At 43.6% G+C, this 14,164-nt stretch overlaps 1 protein-coding gene across 4 annotated transcripts in view; it reads right to left on the minus strand.

Moving 5' to 3' along the window:
- The window catches only part of RAB27B (RAB27B, member RAS oncogene family), a 125,139-nt gene that overhangs the window by 37,643 nt on the left and 73,332 nt on the right, over positions 1-14,164 (minus strand). Inside the window, exon 1 of one of the 4 annotated variants that reach the window (XM_083702967.1) lies at positions 2,762-3,051. The exons of the other annotated variants lie outside the window; for them this stretch is intronic. The gene's annotated coding sequence lies outside the window, so the exon portion shown is untranslated. Of the gene's footprint in view, positions 1-2,761; positions 3,052-14,164 lie in introns of those variants that run through there. 4 annotated transcript variants of the gene reach the window in all.

Here is a 14,164-nt window from a genome sequence, read left to right on the forward strand (position 1 = left end):
CAGTTTGCCCATCCATGGTTTATGCTCTTCAACCTACAGTTGGCCCTGAAAGAGAGACAGTTGTGCTTTGGGACAGGTTAATTTGGAGCGTGTTTTCCTCCCTAGGTTGTCCTTTTCTGTTATGTGACACAGGGCACATGTGGTCATGATTCATCTTTATGGGTCCAGGATGGGGCTCCAAATGGATAGGCAAAAGCATGACCTCAGTGTAGGGGCAGAAGATAAATTCAATTCAATACACTTTTAAAAGTGAATCTATCCAATTCACACTGAGAACTGAAATGCAGCTATCCTTCAAAATTTGCACTTGTCCAAATCTTGGGATACTGTTCTCTTACCAAACAGCATTTACAAAATGCACATAATTAGGTAAAAGAGTGGATATTGGGGAAAACGACATTAAAAAATGCATTTTATTCATCAAAACCACATACAAAATGTGTTTCTCAGGAGAAACGCGTTGTAAAATGATGTGGAATTTTCATGATTTTTTTTGGGGGGGGGAGAGAATGCAAATTGCTGCGGAAACATGGAGAACTGAATTTAAGATTGGAAAAAATATGAAACTGAGAGAACCAAAAGTGGACAGATTCTTTCATCCCTGGGTGGAAAAGGGGAAATGCACTATCCTCATCCTTTATTCTATTATTCTTCCATCTCTCTGTCTCTCTCTTTTTCTCCTGCAGAGCTGAGCAAATGGAAGACAGAGCCCCACCAGGGGTCAGTGCAATGACAGCAAGGGAGGGTAGGCAGGGAAGAGAAATAATCTCCCCCTTTCCAAGCCATTCTTGGATTTTGAGCATCTAGAATTGATCTGTCCAGGTGGGAAAAAAATGGACAGGTGACATTTCTAAGACCCAATCTTAATAGAGTTTTACATTTGTATAGCACTTTCCAATATTCAGTGATTTTCAGGTGCTTTATCTAGTTATGGTGCTATGGAAGGTGGAGCCCTACTGAGTTCAAAGGAACATGCCCTGGTAAGGCCCCTTCTGCACTATGGCAGAATCTTGCCATGAATTGGTGGGTCAATTAAAAGGGTGTGTTCCTAATGCAATATGCGGAGCTGAACAAGACTGAATAATGCAGGAAGCACACACCCTGCTGGCCTGCTTTTCCCGTGAAAAACCACATGTTTACAGCAGCCCGACCGATTCCTTTGAGCTGACAAAAGTCGGGACTACTTCCCTTGTCATGCTGTCCTCCACATATATCAGGCCAACCTCAGCTTCCCACTACACACATGCATCAGCCAACATATGCATGCATCAGTGTCCAAAAATGTGTTCCCACACAGAACATCTTTGTAGGTGAAAATAGTCCACAGCGTTACCTTCTGTTGCACTGGTATAAAAATCCACTACACTGAGCCAAATGGTGAAACAAAGATGCAGCTTTATCATTGGGAAAGAGCAGAATTGTGTCAGCCTGCTCATTGTTTAAGTGCACCCACATGCTACCCCACAGAATGCTGCCTGCAATCCTGCCTATACAGAAGTTTCTGGCCAAATTTCCATTAACTTTTAACATAGGCAGTTTGGAACCCAAAATATTTTCCCACATTTCTCTGGCAGTATAAAACGGCCCCTCTGATTCGACATATGTTTATCCATAACTCCCACCAATCCAAATACAGGATATAGATGCCCCTCTTTTCCTAGTTCATTTATGCACATAGCTTTCTCATTTTCCCATACTTAATTACTCATTTAGCCAAACTTGCCTGACTCATCCAACACACTGAACTTGAACAAGCTATTTGGAAGTCCTATTGTTTTCAGTTACACTTCTAAAGGTCAAGGTGTCAATGTCAGTTTGTAAGGCTATGTGCCTAGGCGTATTTTCTTAGCGTAAGCTCCGCTGCAATTCGTTGAGTCAACTTTAAAGATGTTCAGGTATTGCAGCAGTTCAGGTAATAGTGCAATCCTATACACATTTACTCAGGAGTAAGTCACAATGAGTTCAGAGGGGCTTGCTTGTACATTATGGGTGCAGTCCTGTACATTGCTACAGGATTGCACCCAAAATATGCTGCATATAGTTCATACAGTGTAATCCTATGTAAATTTACTCAGAAGTAAACCCCACTGTGTCACATGGGGCTTGCTCTCTGGAAAGTCTACATACTATGACATTTTCCTTTCTTAGAGCAGGATAAAACTTTTCTTTTAATGTAGCCACAACACTTCCTGTACACATCATCAGAGATCACTATCTTTAAAACGAACAGCCACGTTACAAAAATACTACAACCAGGCAGTTGCCTTTTGCACAAAGCATGTTTCAAAAAGCTGAGTAATATAATAGTGAGTGGATAAGTTTCTTCTGGAAGACTTCCACTTTGACGATTTTACGCTAACACTGAGAAGAAGCAAACAGCAATGTGACTTGAGTTTTTTATAATCTCACCTAAAACCTCCATATGTAATTCTGCAAAAAAAAGGGGGGGAGAACCCCTCCTGGGATCTCCAGCTGCTCAGCACTCAAACAAGTTGTTTCTGAATTGCTCTGCAAAAGTTTGGGCTCTGAAAACCTGGCTTACCATTAGCGCAGAAATCACAAAAAGGAAACCACAGGTAGTAAATAATAACAATAATCCAAACTTGCCTGCTGTTTTCTTTTCAGGCCTGCTGCTACAGTGTATCTCCTGGTCGGATTTCCTTTCGGCAAAGCGACGGAGCAGTTAAACGATTCGCTGGTAAGGAACAGGGTATGCGAACGCGTTTCAGAAAATAATACCCGGACACGACCTGAAACTTACCAGGGCGCGAAGTTTTTCTTTTCCGTGGATTTGGTGCCTGCTTACAGAGTCCGATGCTTGTTTCGCCTTCCCAAAAGACTCTCACCCGCCGCAGTCAACTCCTCACAAGCGAAAGAAAACTCCAAAGCAATCTAGCAATCCTTGGAAACATTGAAGAGCATGAAGGAAAGGGGAGGAGGACAAAGGAGTCCGGAAAAGTGGCGTTCCTCCCTCGCCAGCAGCGAAAGTCGGCTTGCTGTGCGCTCGGCACCACCCTCCAGCTCTGAGCTCACAGAAGCTGCTCTCTGGAAAGGTTGATTCGAGAGGAAAGGCGTTCCCCGTGACCGTCCGCACGGACGTACAGGATGTAACCCGGGCAGATCAGGCTGGCGACACAGTCGCACACAGCGCTGGCTGCTAAGGCGAACTTGCTGCAACTTTACGCGCGCCTCTGTGTTTCTGTAAGGACATTCGGTGAAAGGAATTGGCTATATTGTGTTGCTGTGTCGAGTTTTAAAAGGATCCATTTTAATGCCCAAAATGGGAATATTATCTGTTTAGCTGGAGGCTATTGGTCTGTTTTGACTGCTGTTCTGTGATACTTGGGTTTTTACCTGCTGCAGGCTGCCCTGAGAATTCTCTACTAACTAATGAGAGTAGAAAAACACCCTCCCCCAATTAAAATAAACCTGCAATCCTGCCCATTAAGCTGGGAGTAAGTTTCATTGAACTCAACAGGGCTTACTTCTGAGTAGACTGTATATAGGCTTGCACTGTGAATATATACTTATTTAAGGATTTTTAAGTTGCATCCTCTGCCAGAAAACAGCAGCCAAAGAGGAACGTCAGCATGTGACTACAGATTAACTAGGTTTAGGTCCCAAACCTGTTTTCATTGAGAGGATCATCGACTAATTGAATTGTAGAGATGGAAGGGACCCTGAGGGTCATCTAGTCCACCCCCACCCCGACCCTGCAATACAGTAATCTAAACTAAAGCATCTATGACAGGTGACCATGCAAGGAAGGGGAGTCCACAACCTTCAGAGGGCGACTGTACCACTGTCACTGTACAACTCTGTCAGTCAGGTACAGTGATGCAGATAGGTAATTTTAGATAATGGTTTTATGTGGGGTGGGCAGGGGGCTCCCTTACTTCAAAATGTGGTGTGTTGGCCCTGTTGCATTTGGGGACTGTTGTGCTCATTCTGCTTAATACTGATAACCCTGCCCGGATAACACCTCGTTAGCAATGGGGTGTGTGAAGTAATAATACATAGCCGTCCTGTGGTGCAGCAATAAAACTGCTAGCACATTTGCAAAGCTAAGCAGGGTCCGGTATGGTTTCAGATTGGATGGGTGACCACATGTTGAGATACCTTCTTTGCAGGAGCTTAGACTAGACGACCCTCAGGATTCCTTCCAGCTCTATGATTCTATGAGTGTAGTTAAGGCATCGGCAGAGAGGAATTATAAAGTTGAACTAATTCACAACTTCCAGTATGGCCACCCATGTTCTTTCATATGAATGACCAATCCCTGGTGCAGCATTTGGTGGGACCTTTTGGAAAGCTGTGGCTGCAAGACTGAAGGTAGAGGGCACCCCTCCCGCCTCAAAATTGTATGAGTAGCTGTAATAAAAGTCAGTAATCACTAGTTCGGACGTAAGTCAAAAGTTCAAAACTGTTGTCCAAAAGTAGCTAAATATGGAAGTAAAATGTAGATAATAAATAAATAATAATAAATAAATAATAATAAATAATTTATTTATTTATACCCCGCCCATCTGGCTGGGCTTCCCTGGCCACCCTGGGCGGCTTCCAACAAAATATTAAAATACAGTAATGCATCAAAAATCAAAAGCTTCCCTCAACAGGGCTGCCTTCAGATGTCTTCTAAAAGTCTGGTAATTGTTGTTCTCTTTGACATCTGGTGGGAGGGCATTCCACAGGGCGGGTGCCACCAGTGGCGTAGCATGGGTTGTCAGCACCCGGGGCAAGGCAAGTAATTTGCACCCCCTAACCCGTGGATTTGTGCCCCCTAACCCTAACCCCCAGATGTTGTGCCCGGTGCGGCCGGCCCCCCTGCACCCCCCACGCTATGCCACTGGGTGCCACTACCGAGAAGGCCCTCTGCTTGGTTCCCTGTAACTTGGCTTCTCACAGTGAGGGGACCGCCAGAAGGCCCTCGGAGCTGGACCTCAGTGTCCAGGTAGAACAATGGGGCTGGAGATGCTTCTTCAGGTATACTGGACCGAGGCCGTTTAGGGCTTTAAAGGTCAGCACCAACACTTTGAATTGTGCTCTGAAACGTACTCTAGAAGCACAATACAGTACTTATAATTAACTGTAATGTTAATTTCTTCCTGAAGAGGTCACATGCATTGCCATATATAGGTGATTTGGCAAGCTTACCAACACGGATGGCAAATAAAAACAACTCAGCCCCTGATGAACTGAAGAAGCAAATAAATTAGGCCACTTACTGAATGTTGGATCATAAATTTCCATGCCCTGAGCCCACCCCCATTGTCCAATTTATGCACAAGCTACATAAGCTTTCTAGGTATCATCCTCCTTCTTTATACACACTAGTGTTGTGCTGGAATAATAATTAATAAAAACAATATCCATTATTGTGTGTGACATATTATGTCCGGATTATATAAACCTGAGATGATTGGTCCTGTTGACCCCAGGCTTGTCTACGCTGACTGGAAGCCCTGCTCTGAGGTGTCAGGCAGAAGTCCTACCCAGTCCTGCTACCTAGATGGTTTTAATTGGATATACCAGGGACTGCACCTAAAATTTCCTGAATGAGAAGCAGCAGCACCATGCTGTGATCCTTCCCCATAAAAGCTGGCTGAGGATACAGATCCAGAATAGACCCAGCATTGAAGTATGGTAATTACGAATCCACATTTGGCTTAAAGTAAATCAAGCACAAGGAGTTCTATCACAGCATTTATTGCTATAAAAGCCAAATTAACCTGGATGCATGGCTGATGGGAAAACAAGCACATTCACCCTCTTTCAAATTCTGCTTGGAGATTGCCTGTCGTATATCACAAGAACTATATTTGGTAACAATGAAATATTGTTTCTTTACCTTTCTGAATTTTTAAGGGTTATAATCCTTTCCCACAACGTAACATCCTTATAAAAGAAATGTTTTTAAAATGTTCTCATACTTCTAAATTGTTTGCACTGACAAAGCGATCTGCTTAGCACTACGCTGAATTCTTCCCTGGATAATTGTAATATTTGTCACTGGTAAGTGTAGCTATTTTTTAAAGCAACTGCAACCATTATTGAAGGGATCCTGTCTAATGCAGATTACGAACACAACTTTAATGAGAACTGCCTATACCTCCTTGTGCATTTCCTCATGCCTAACAATGAAACAATGAACTGGTAGGGATGGATGAATCGTTCTATTTCTGGTCCGTGACAATGATGCATGCTTCATTGATAAATCCACTCTGCCCCATGTTTTTGGCATTAAGCTGCTTTTTAAAATTCACATACAAATTACACATTTAAACATACACGGCATGCATTTCTAAACATATTTAATTCCATAGCACACATTTTTGGCACATTTTTCAAGCCAAACAACAACGCTGCAAAATTCAGAGAAGTACAAAATCAAAAGGGTGGTTATATACCAGTCAACACATTCGTCTGAGAGGCAGGGGTCAGGGGTCAGTTCACAGAGGAATTCACAGAAATAGGAGCCCTTATGCACACTTAGTATTAAATAATCTGAATGTGAACTCCTATGACGGGTTTGCGACACTCTGTCCTGTTGTCATACTATTAGTTCACAAGCCTGGTTCCCCCACTCCCGTGAACTGTTGAAGCTTTAGATGTCCCAGGAAGATGGGGCAAAAATAACTTTTATAACCACTTGCATAATACGGTATCACACGACAATCAAGCAACAGCCAAACCAGCATGTAAATAGGGTTATACAAGTAGGACTCAAAACAAGAGGCTCCAGTTCCATGTTTTAGTCAGTTGGCTATGTCCTCCATCAACTCCACTCCTCTTTCCTCCTGGCCTTTTTGTCATCCTTCTGCAAGAGTCAGCCAGCATTGCATGACCCCACTGAAGTTCCCTCCAAATGGTTGTTTTCTCTAAAGATTTTCATGTGTGTACTTCTGCAAATTTCGGTGTTTTCCTCAGCCTACTGATACCTCCCTCTTGCTTGCAGATGGTTCCATCTTGGCTACATAAGAAATGGCACTCAGTTGTGAACATCAGAAATGGAGGGGATGATATGGAAACATATTCTTTTTTACTTGTAAAAAAATATGGAACGGCTTGAAACCATGCAATTCTCAGGTGGATGAATGGGTCTTTGTCATGGGTCACCATTTTGTATGGTATCAGTTTGTTTGCTTTAATGTACTTGCTGGTTTTTGTTTCTTACTGTTTTGCTGGGTTTTTTTGTACATCACCTTGAGACAGTTGTGTAGAAGGTGATTAACAAGTTAATAAGAAGAACAATAAATATCACGTAACGCTGGTTGCTTTTTATTGCTCCTGGTATTTATATCCCATTTTCATCTAAAAACACTCCCAAATCACAATAGAATATTGAAACAAACACACAAATTTAAAAATATCAAACTCCTGACAATTGAGACAAGAGCTTTTTCTCCAGCTACAACTCTCAGGTGGGTGACATTGCCATTCTAAGAGAACAAGGGAGATGTTCAAGGGAGAGGAGCTCTGGCACCTCTTTTTGTAGTAAAATAGCACTGGCTGAGGCCATTCACTGGCTGCAGCTCCAGAGCCAGCTTGCTTCATTGAGTCTAGCTTTGGATTCTCCAAGAAATGCAATCTCTCTAGGAGATAAGGAGTCACCTTCACATGACAAGCTAACTATACAATGTACCACCCTGGGCTAACAGCCACATAAACCTTCTTTGCTGACAAATCAGAATTCCTCTTGCTGCATTCTTGAAAAGGACTCCAGCTAAACAGGTTGGCACTTGTACAGATGTTATCAGCCATTGTTTGCTTATTTAGTACATTGTTTGTTTATTTAGTATTTCCTTTTTTTTCTATCATGGAACTCCTGTCTGAAACCCTTCTAGTTTATGTAGACAAAGCGGTACCTAGTGTCCAATAGGAATGGCAGGGCAGAAACAAGGCCGGCCCTCCCATGATGTGGGCTGAGGCAGGTGCCTCGGGTGGCAGAAATCCAAGAGCCAGCACCCAGAGGGTGTCCCATTCACTCCCACTGGCAGCTGAGAAGCAGCACCAACAGTGGCACTGGCTTCTGGTGAGATCTCAGAGAGAGCTTGCGAGATCTTGCCAAAACCCATCACCAGTGCTTCATGGGCACCACCACACTTCTCAGGTAAGGCTGAGCAAAGCATGTGTGGGGTGGCACCTTCCCATTTCACCTCAGCCAATGAAACAAGATGCACCGCCTCTGGGCAGAAGGCCAAAAGCAGCTGGAGCCCAAGCCAATGGAACCAACTAATTTTAGCTTTGTCCCTGTCTCCATGCCTGCTGAGTTCTACAAGGTCAAAATTGATACCAAGGAAGAAGAAGCTTCTGGGCTGGATGTTAAAAGGCAGGCAGATGTAGACTTGTTGAGGTTGGTGGAGCAGTGCCCTCTCTACCCCAATGCACCAGCTTCCACTGAATAGATAATACTGAGAGGGAGCAATGGTAATATTTGATATACAGATAGGGTGTGGGGGACTCCCTGGTCCTGAATGGGGTAACTATGCCCCTGAAGGACCAGGTGTGCAGACCAGGTGGAAGTCATTCTGGACTCACAGCTGTCCATGGAGGCACAGGTTAATTCTGTGTCCAGGGCAGCTATCTACCAGCTCCATCAGGTACGCAGGCTGAGACCCTCCCTGCCCACGGACTGTCTCGCCAGAGTGGTGCATGTTATCTCCTGCTTGGACTACTGCAATGCGCTCTACGTGGGGCTACCTTTGAAGGTGACTTGGAAACTGCAGTTAATCCAGAATGCAGCCGTTAGACTGGTGACTGGGAGAGTCCACCAGGACCATATAACACCAGTCCTGAGAGATCTGCATTGGCTCCCAGTAGGTTTCCAAGCACAATTCAAAGTGTTGGTGCTGACCATTAAAGCCCTAAATGGCCTCGGACCTGTATACCTGAAGGAGCATCTCCACCCCTATCGTTCAGCCCGGACACTGAGATCCAGCGCCGAGGGCCTTCTGGCGGTTCCCTCATTGCAAGAAGTGAGGTTACAGGGAACCAGGCAGAGGGCCTTCTCGGTAGTGGTGCCCACCCTGTGGAATGCCCTCCCATCAGATGTCAAGGAAATAAGCAACTATCCTATTTTTAAAAGACATCTGAAGGCAGCCCTGTTTAGGGAAGTTTTTAATATTTAATATTTAATGCTGTATTGTTTGTAATACTCGATTGGGAGCCACCCAGAGTGGCTGTGGAAACTCAGCTGGATAGGCAGGGTATAAATACTAAGATGATGATGATGATGATGATGATGATGATGATGATTTAAAGCAAGTTCCTTTGCTCCTAACATCTCTGAGTTTTAGTTGCTCCTTGGCCACAGCAATCCTGTACTCTGAGACTTTGACTGACTGACTGAAACTAAAGAGTGCTCACTAATGGTTCCTCCTCATCCTGGGAAAAAGGATGACAAGTGGTTCTATCCTGGGCCTCTTGTTGTTCAACATCTTTATAAACTGGGAGGGGTATCGAATGCTGCAGAAAACAGAATCGGCATTCAGTTATGACCTTAACAGTTGGAGAACTGGTCCATCTGCAAACTGAATGAGCAACCCTTCAATTCCTTCATTAGCTCAGAAGGCTTTAAAAAGGGATTCAGCCAGGAGTGGAGAATCTGTGGCCATCAACCCCTCCAGTTTCCATCAACCCCAGCCAGATTAGCCAACAGGAATTCTAGTTTAATGACATCTGGTTCTTTACCCCTCGATTAGAGAAATTCATGGGAAGATGGCTCCAGGCCCCAATGAGCAGCAGCCACCAGGGGAGAGGAGGAGTCCTGGGCATGTTTGCTGTTTGCTCCCTCACTAACAAATAAGGTTTTATAAGAATGATCTAGAGAAGAATGTGCTTAGCTATAATAATATAGAAAGAAAAGAGTCACCAAAAGGGCAAATCCCGTCTTAGCCATCAATTTGGAAAAAGCATTTGTAAGAACCATGGGGTTTTAAATAGAATAAATAGCAATAAGAACGAGCATTCTAAAAATGCATATGGTACTGGACAAGTACACCTGAAAAGAAATAAATGATTCTTTTCTTTGGACGCTGCCCAAAATGCTCAGATGTTGCAAAACACTGATAACATTATGGACTAACATGCCATGCCTTGATAAATACCTTGAGAGATAAAACTGATTAAACATATAGCTTGTCATGTAAAAATATGAGGAAGCCAGTATCAAACTTGGTGCTGTGAAGGTATTCATTAATGTTGCCCGTTATTTAATCCCAAGACTCAAGTATTAGATAGTGTTGGGAGTTAGAAAGAACAGTAGTGAAATAGGCACCAGTCAATCAAAGTCCTGAATGCACCATATAATCATCCAACCCTTGAGCTGCTTCAAAGGCTGAGAGGAGCCCATCAACCTGCAACTACAATTTGAGACTGATGGGTGAGCCAAGGTAGCTGTTGTAGTCAGATCTCAAAAATGAGCTATGCCTCTATAAGCTGATGATTACTATGGGGTTTTTTTTTTAAAACAGGGGGAATTGACCTGGCTTTGAAGTGTTGCTTTGAAGCAAGTCAAACAAGATTTAATTTGTTGCTGCTTTTTTATATATTAAAGGAGGACTCTAAATTTAAGCATCTCTTTGGATAGACAAATTGCCCCAGAATAACCCAATGCACAGAATCTACTGGTATTTCTAATCAGAAAGAGTTCTCCAAAGACAAACAAGAAATATGAAGTCAAGCAAGGTCACAAAGTAAAAGGCCGCCATCTTGCTGAGCTTGTGCTAACTACCTAATGTCGACTTAATTAACTTTCCAATAGTAAGCTTCTTTAACACCCTCACCTTCATCTTCATCTGCAATGATGTCTATCTACAATTGCTCACAGTCATCCTTGCCTTCCATCATTCTTCCACTCTGCTCTCAGACCGACTGTAAGCTTCTTGGGGCAGGAACCACCTTTTCGTTCATGCCGTATATAAATAACCTCAGTAGCATCTAGACGTGCACAAATATGCCCGGTATACCTGAAGGAGCATCTCCACCCCCATCGTTCTGCCTCGACACTGAGGTCCAGCTCCGAGGGCCTTCTGGCGGTTCCCTCACTGTAAGAAGTGAGGTTACAGGCAGAGGGCCTTCTCTGTCTGGGAATAAACAACTATCTGACTTTTAAAAGACAGCTGAAGGCAGCCCTGTTTAGGGAAGTTTTTTACGTTTGATGTTTTATTGTGTTTTTAATATTCAGTTGGGAGCTGCCCAGAGTGGCTGGGGAAACCCAAATCCAGGCATATGGGCGGGGTATATATTAATTATAATTATAATTAAATACCTGTTTTTAAGGATATTTTTAACACCTCTATTTGTCTTTTATTGATAATTTTAACATTTATCTTTTTGTAAACCACTTAGTGGTTTTATTACAATAAATGGTATATAAATGTCATGAAATGAAACAAATAAAAAATAGTCTGTTTATCTTCCACTCCTGACCATATCACTGATGCAGGCAAGCAGTGGCATACCTTGGAACCTCAAATTTCAGGGGCGCCCTGTGCGACACCCAAATCCATACCCTCCAACATTTCTCCAATGAAAATAGGGACATCCTAAGGAAACGTGGGACATTCTGAGATCAAATCAGAAACCAGGATGGTTTTGCTAAATCAGGGATGTCCCTGAACAATATGGACACTTGGAGGTTGTGGAATAGCCTTCCCAAGGAAAATCACTTGGCAACATTTTTGCAGTCTTTGAGCTGCCAGATGAAGCCCTTGCTTTTCACCCAGTGCTTTTAAAAATGGAAGGTAGCCTCTTTTTTCAAATATCTGTTCTTGATTTTGAGATGCAGCAAGTTCATTTTCTTTGCCTTATGTAGTTTTGCCCTAGAGTTGAAGCTGAACATTAAACTGAAAGAAGGAAAACTAAAATAAATGAAATTGGCTAACTAAAACTGCAGTAAACTGTGCTTGTGCTGCAGTTTGAACACAGTGCATGAATAAAAAATGGGAAATTGGCAGATTGCTTCTGAAGCATTGGTGGAATACTATTTAGAAATGGACTGGTTGTGAAACTCTTGAAATGCCACTACAGCAAAGACAAAAGGTGGACTTAATAGCATGCTTGAAGGGACGTGGGTGGCGCTGTGGTCTAAACAACTGAGCCTAGGACTTGCCGATCAGAAGGTTGGTGGTTTGAATCCCCACGACAGGGTGAGCTCCCATTGCTCAGTCCCTGCTCCTGCCAACCTAGCAGTTCAAAAGCATGTCAAAGTGCAAGTAGATAAATAGGTACGTCTCTGTCGGGAAGGTAAACAGCGTTTCCGTGCGCTGCTCTGCTCTGCCACATGACCTGGAAGCTGTATGCCAGCTCCCTCGGCCGGTAAAGTGAGATGGGCACCGCAACCCCAGAGTCGTCCACAACTGGACCTTATGGTCAGGGGTCCCTTTACCTTTAATAGCCTGCTTAGCAGTCTTCTTCAAGAATGCCTTTGCTTTATCCACCACACCTGAAAACTAGTACTTCCCTTAATAGCATATTGTCAACAGCTACTAAAACTCCCAAACAACTGGCAGTTTCCCCTCACTGAACATCCCACACAGGTTTTTCACCAAAGGTTCTGCAGAACTGCTTCATGAAATATTCTTGCAGCCTTGTTATAAGTAGCTACAATTACATTTTCATTTTCCCTGTCTTGCTCCCCCCCTCCATTTGGTTTCATTCGAGTGCAAACTCAAGTAGCGAACAAAGAGATTTGCTCTGGTCTATTAAATCCAAGGACTGCCAATTACTTATAGGCCTCATTTCTTGTCTCTCCAGATTGGTGCATTGAAGGTGAACACTAGAGGAAGACCAGGAAATGGCGCAGATCTTCAGTAGAAGATCTTTGGAATTTATCCTGTTTTGAATGAAACTGAATTGTGGAATTGCGACAGAAGGAGGGAATTAATGCCTCTTCCAAAGGCATGATTAAAAGAGATGGGGCAGACCTGCAAACAGGAGCTTCTGGTTCCTTCCCCCCTGAAAGTTAAGAGCAGCTTCATAGCTGAGAGGAAGACTCCACCACCTTACACACAACCGTGCTCAATGTCTGCTGTGAGGAGGCTGCTGTGTCAGAGCAATGATTCTTCAACATCAACTTTGTTGGACTGGTCATGTTGTGTGGATGCCTGATTATCATCTTCCAAAGCATCTACTCTATTCCAAACTTAAAAATGGAAAGTGTAATGTTGGTGGTCAACAAAATATGTTTAAAGACTGTCTCAAGGCAAATCTTTAAAAATGTAGTATAAACACCAACTATTGGGAAACACTGGCCTGCAAGCGCTCCAGTTGTAGAATAGCCTTTACCAAAGGTGTCATGGGCTTTGAAGACACTCGAACTCAGAATGAAAGGGAGAAACATGCTAAGAGGAAGGCACGCTTGACACTCACTCACTGTGATCAACTCCCGCCCAGAAACCTATGTCCCCACTGTAGAAGGATGTGTGGATCCAGAATTGGCCTCCACAGTCACTTATGGACACACTGTTAAGACCATGTTCATGCAAGTCTATCTTACTCAGCTATGAGTGATCTCCAAAGAAGAAACTGTGCTCAAATAGATCCCCTACATGCTTAGGGACTCTGCACAACCTCTTTTCTTTGCCTAGAATCTCCATATTCAGAGCAAGTGTGGTGCTGAAGAGCTATCACTTTTTTAGACTGCTTGCAGGCTTCTGAGAAGCATAATCCTCAGGTGGCACAATGGGTCAGTGCATCTGGCTGTTAACCAGAAGGTTGGTGGTTCAAGCCCAGCCAGGGCTGGATTTTGGCAGGATTCCTGCATTGCAGCAGGTTGGACTAGATGGCGCTCTGGGTCTCTTCGAACTCTGCAGTTCTATGGTACTATTATTTGGTTGGCTATATTGGAAACAGGATGCTGGATTCGATGGACCGTTGGCTTGATTCAGAAGGGCTCTACTCTACTGGTTATGGTTACCAGATTTTTTTCAATGAATCCAGGGAATATTTTTTTTTTTAAGCTGAGTAGCATCAGGGAATCAGCAGTGGGGATGGTGAGGCAAAAGACCCTCGGTCCAAACACACATGCATATTGTATAAAGGTGCAAAGCCCTTCTTTCACACCCTGTGAAACATAATTGCGCAGAGTTTTTAAAAAAACTGGGCAACGGCGCACCGCCTGTGACTCCTGAGCCTCCCCCAATCTCCTGCACCCTTCCCTATT

This window comes from Podarcis gaigeae (assembly GCF_964106915.1).
Source record: "Podarcis gaigeae genome assembly, chromosome: 11".
NCBI lineage: Eukaryota > Metazoa > Chordata > Lepidosauria > Squamata > Lacertidae > Podarcis > Podarcis gaigeae.